Here is a 6,000-nt window from a genome sequence, read left to right as displayed (position 1 = left end):
ATCCTTTATAAGAACGAGTCATAAAAGGCATCTGGTTCGAAAGGACTTTGGTGCCCGTCTAGCTGAAATCACCAGTGCAATGCTGCAGGAATGAATATATTGTAAACCCTGTCTAATTACTAGAAACAGGTACTTCAGAAATTTACTTGGGATATGAGCACTGACTTAGAAGACAACCAACATGACCGTCACAGGCCTGTATATTCAGATCACCCTTTTAGATAAATCCTACATGAATCCGACTTGTTATTTTACTTCGGTGTCACGTAAGTGACTACATGAAGAACCCCGCCAGGACGCATGCGTGTCATATCGCTACACGCATTGCAACGAGTCACAGCAGGGGGAACGGCGTTCCCCTTAGCGGCAGAATTTGAAAGCCGGGAACAGCAGGTAAGGAGACTCTGCGTTCCTTCCACTTACCTTACAGGTGGAGACAGGTGGAGGCTGCGAAAAAGCTGGCGGGTGAGAAACGCGGAGTTGCGGGCAGCCAGCAGCAGCAGCCAACGGCACGCTAATCTCCCGAAATGGGAACAGCTGTGCCCGACTTCGCTCCCGCACCGGCCACGGCCGGGCGGTAGAGCGAAGCAAAAAACTAACAGAGTCGTTGACTCCGATGAGTCCGACTCTGAATAGCCGCGAGCGGCCAGTGCCCGTGAGCATTGGGGCCGGTTGGAGCGGCTTCAGGAGCAGCCGCGAGCGGCCAGTGCCCATGCGCATTGGAGCCGGTTGGAGCGGCTGGGTGTGGGGAACAAGAGCAGCCGCGACGGCCAGTGCCCGTAAGCATTAGAGCCGGTTGGAGCGGCTGCAGGAACTGGAGCAGGAGCGGCTTCAGGAGCAGCCGCGACGACCAGTGCCCGTGAGCATTGGAGCCGGTTGGAGCGGCTGCAGGAACTGGAGCAGGAGCGGCTTCAGGAGCAGCCGCGACGACCAGTGCCCGTGAGCATTGGAGCCGGTTGGAGCGGCTGCAGGAACTGAAGCAGGAGCGACTTCAGGAGCAGCCGCGACGGCCAGTGCCCGTGAGCATTGGAGCCGGTTGGAGCGGCTGCAGGAACTGGAGCAGCCGCGAGTGGCCAGTGCCTGAGAGCATTGGAGCCAGTTGGAGCGGCTGTTGGAGCAAGTACTCCAAAGTGACAGGCTCTGGGAGATGGAGACTAGTCACAGTGGGCAGCTAGTAAGTCCTACAGCAGTAGCTCTTGTAGGGCTGCACAGTGTTTCTCCCTCATCAGAGGGGAGTACAGGGGGTCAATTCTGGGCCGACCCTGAAGAGGGGTGCAGAACATACCCCTAGTGCACATGGGGTGCAAGAAAACCTATTGGATATGGTGTCCCAGTTTATTCAACCCGACCCAACTGGCCAAAACCTGGAACCTAAAATAGCTACAAGTATCGACTACTTGTCATTCAACCAGCTATAAGGACAGGCATTATTGGACACCACAGCAAGACACTTACCACCATGGAACTGCAAAACACTGAATGTTCCCAGTGTCCACCAGTGTATTTGAAAACATGTCGGAGCCTCAATCAGAGTCAGCGACTTGAAACTACAGAAAGTTCTGAAAGTCCTAACAGCGGGAATTACGGGTTTCGCCCGCACAATAAACAAAAAAGACATGACACAAGATCACCAGGATGCACTGGCTTTATTTTGCAACTACCAATACGAGTAAACAGCATTAGGAAGAAGTGCCATCCAACCGGCTTTAGACCCTAATTTGCAGGCCTATGCAAACCTGGAACCTCCAAACCACCAATATTACTATTTGGAGGCAACTTATCAAAACAGGTAAAAGAACTTGACGAAGAGGGTAAAAGCCTGGGGCTCATTAAAGCAACGTCTAAAAACTACGTGGGCCAGAAAAAGCACCCCTACGCACCACCAGTCAGCCAAGACAAACTGGTGAAAGCTCAAAGGCCAGGAACACTCAACATCGGTCTTTTTAGGCCATGGCCCAGACCGGCCTTCCTGGGGAATGCGCTAACCCTCAACACCGACCCAACTACAGATCCAGACACCGGCACCTCAACGTCCACGGAGGATGCCGAAAAAGTAACAAACCTACCAATAGTAACCATGGAGGTAGGTGGGTCTGGTTCCTTACGAGGTTGGTGGGAGATTATAATTCTATCTGGATGCATGGAATAAATTAACTACTGACACTTATATTTTCAGAAGTATAGGGTTATACCATAGAATTTATACAAAAACATAATCCTCCAGTTCAGCATGTACCGAACCGAATGTTCGTGCTTACAGGCAAAGAAAAATCAAACGCGCATGCTGAACTACAGTGGCCATATAAAAAAGGAGTAATGGAGGAAACCCAACACGAATCACAGGAATTCGTGTCCAAAATCTTTATCATAAACAAGGTGGTGGTTGCCGCATCATCATAGATTTGACTAATTTGAATACTTTCGTACTATATATTCATTACTAGATGGAAACCTTTGTTACTGCTAAACAATTAATTTCCTGGTGTACTACATGGCAAGCATCGATTTAAAAGATGCTTACTATACAGTACCCATTAGAGGTGACCACAGATGTTATTTAACACAATGGATCATCTGGGGTTCACCCTTAACTCAGTTCACATGTCAGTGACTTTGCCGAAAGAAAAGGTTACAGCCTTAATGGAGGCTTGCAGCAAAATCATTGACATCACAAAACCATCCATCAGAATGGTAGCAAGAATAATTGGCATAATAGTGGCTGCGTTTCCAGCCACACAAATCGGACCTTTACATTATCAAAAATTACAGAGGGCTAAAATACGAGCACTCAAAAATTATGGTGGTCATTTTGACAGACCAATGAAGCTACCAACAGAGGCCATAATGGAACTAAAATGGTGGAAAGATAACGTTAGGCATTGTTCCAATCCAAACATTATCAGCTACCCGTCTATGGAACTACAAACTGATGCCAGTGCACTTGGATGGAGTGCTACCAATTCCATCTCCAGCTGTGGGGAAGATGGAATGCACAGGAGGCATCATTATCACAAACACTGGGCATAAACTACCTGGGAATGTTAAGTGCATTCCATGGCCTTAAGTCATATTGTTCTGGGTTATATCACCAGCATGTTAGACTACAAATTGACAACACCACCATGGTAGCATATATCAACCATATGGGTGGAAACAAATCGACATTATGTGACAATCTGGCCAACACAATTTGGCAATAGTGTATCCAGAGAGATATTTGGATATCAGCTACCTACTTACCAGGTAAACTAAATTTAGTGGCAGACAACAGGTCACGCAAATTCAATGAAAACACTGAATGGATGTTGGATAAAAATGTATTTGCTGAAATTACAGCACGGTATGGAACACCAGATATCGACATATTCGCTTCCAGGCTCACACCAGTTATCGAATTATGTTCATGGGAACCAGAACCTGGGGCAGTGGCAACAGATGCATTTTCGCTGCATTGGGGGATTGTTTATTTATGCATTCCCTCCTTTCTGCCTCATCAGTCGGGTATTTAGGAATATACAGCAAGACTCCGCGTCTGGTATTTTGATAGTACCCGATTGGCCTACTCAACCATGGGTCCCGGTGATACTCGACATTGTATTAGAACCATGCATCACCATCCATCATAGACCTAATTTACTGGTTCATCCCGCAACAAGGGGAAGTTACCCATGTCATAATTATATAAACCTATTAATTTGTAGAGTTTGAAGCACCTCTACTACACCTGGGACTGACGGACCGAACAGTGGATATTATTTCAGCGGCCCACAGACAGTCGACCAAAAAACAGTACTTGGTGTCTTCAAGAAATGGGAAGTACTGTCACAACAATAAACATCACCCACAGATCTATGAACATCCCGTCTGTTCTGGAATTCCTGGCAAGCCTCCATTACGATGAGAGGCTCAGTCATAGTGCCATCAACTGCGCCAGAAGTGCTCTGTCAACATACCTGTGGCAAGGAACAGAGCGGCATTCTGTTGGGACACACCCTGGTAACCAAACTCATGAGGGGCATTTTTAATGTTAGTCCCCCAAGAACCAGGTACTCCCAAATATGGGATGTGAGCATTTTACTGACCATGTTAAGAAACTGGTCTCCAGCTACAGCTCTGTCCCTACAGAAACTGACTATGAAAACAGTCATGCTGATGGCCTTGGTCACGGCACAAAGGGCCCAGCCACTACAGAAACTAAGGCTGGACAACATGACTATTTCATCTGGAAATTTAACTTTTCACATCAATGAATTAGTCAAACAGAACAGACAGGGGTCAGCAGGCCTAAAAACAGAATTCAGGGCCTACCCGACAGATGATCGTCTCTGTATTGTAACACACTTGCTATTATAGATGGAGTATACTAAGATCATCAGAGGGAAAGAAATGTCACTTTTAATCAGCTACAAACAGCCACTCAAAACAGTGACAGTCCAGACCATCTCTAGATGGCTGAAACAGGTCCTAATAAAGGCTGGAGTAGACGCTAGCATTTTAAAATCTCACTCCACCAGGGCTGCAGCTACATCGGCAGCTATGAAGTTGGATGTTCCTATGGACCAAATCCTCAAGACAGCAGGATGGTCAACGGAGAAAACTTTCCAACGATTTTATAACAAACCAGTCATTGAACCTGGAACATTTCCAGAAACAATTTTAAGTTCTGTAATATAATTTACCCCATAAATAGGGGCTATAATTTGGTGTTAATATATTTATCGTTGGGTTTTTCAATATCGTATTGATGTCTAATGATGTTAACTCTATTCTCCTCATAATCAAGGCAGATGTGATGCATGGACTCGTTTCCACGGCATGAAATCACAGAGCTTTAAAATCTTCACGTAGTCACTCACGTGACTCCGAAGTAAAATAGTAAGATTAAACGAGAACTTACCAGTTTGAAGTTTGATCGTTATTTTATGAGGAGTAACATTGAGGGATTACGTGCCCTCCGCTCCCACCCTTGATCATATACTCAACTGGTATCTCTTCTCTAATCTTACTATGTTTAGTCATTACAGTTATCTGTGATTTCACACCGCTGCTTTGAAGAATGACACGCATGCGTCCTGGCGGGGTTCTTCACGTAATCCCTCAACGTTACTCCTCATAAAATAACGATCAAACTTCAAACTGGTAAGTTCTCGTTTAATCTTACTATTCTCCCCTTATTCTCATGAACTCTCCTCAAGTTCTATAATTCACGTAATCACTGTTAACTCAGACTGTAGCAGCTCATTGCAAGTCAAGGCAGTAACACTCTAAACTATTCAGTGGTTGATTTGCTCACAATCCTCTAAAACATTCATTTACAGCCCCCTCTTCTGGAAGGGAGCACCCATCTGGCACTTTGGTTTTAGTCACTATGAAGGCACTGAATATCAGTGGTAGTTCAGGCAAAGACCCGTGGATAGGAGATACCAGAAGAATGTGCAAAAGTGATTAGTGAACCACGATATAGTTTTGCACCTGACTTGGAACTCCAGTAATATTTCACGCTGTGGCTTCCTCGATTTGTGCAATCACTGAATGACCAGATGACGTGGGGTTCGATCGTCGGGCACGGGGGAGCTGACATCCCCCCCCCCCCGATGCGGGAGCTGATCACCTCGTCGCAGAGGGCCCGCCGCCGGCTACGGGAGTCAACATCATCCCGTCAACGGAGGGTTCGAGGCCTCCGACCGCGGGAGAGCAAAGGGAAGAGATTGAACATTTTTTCGCCTTCCATCATAGTGAGGAATGTGGAAGAGTCACTGCGATGGATGTTTATGTTAAAATGTGTTTTGTGTGTTCTGTTGCTTTTTATTGGTGCGACTGACTTGGCAAAATAAATTCCTCCTAAATGTTGCAAAACAATAATTGGCTGATAAAGTATTATTGTGATTGTGATTGATAGACAGGTAGGAACGTTGGAACTGGGTCACTGTGAGGACTTTCTTATTACTTATTACAGTTGGGGAATGGGTGTCACAAAGAGGTCAACACATACCACTCATC

Source organism: Amblyraja radiata, chromosome 3 (genome assembly GCF_010909765.2).
Source record: "Amblyraja radiata isolate CabotCenter1 chromosome 3, sAmbRad1.1.pri, whole genome shotgun sequence".
Taxonomy (NCBI): domain Eukaryota; kingdom Metazoa; phylum Chordata; class Chondrichthyes; order Rajiformes; family Rajidae; genus Amblyraja; species Amblyraja radiata.
The sequence above is the reverse complement of the archived record's forward strand: the minus strand, read 5'-3'. Positions refer to the sequence as shown.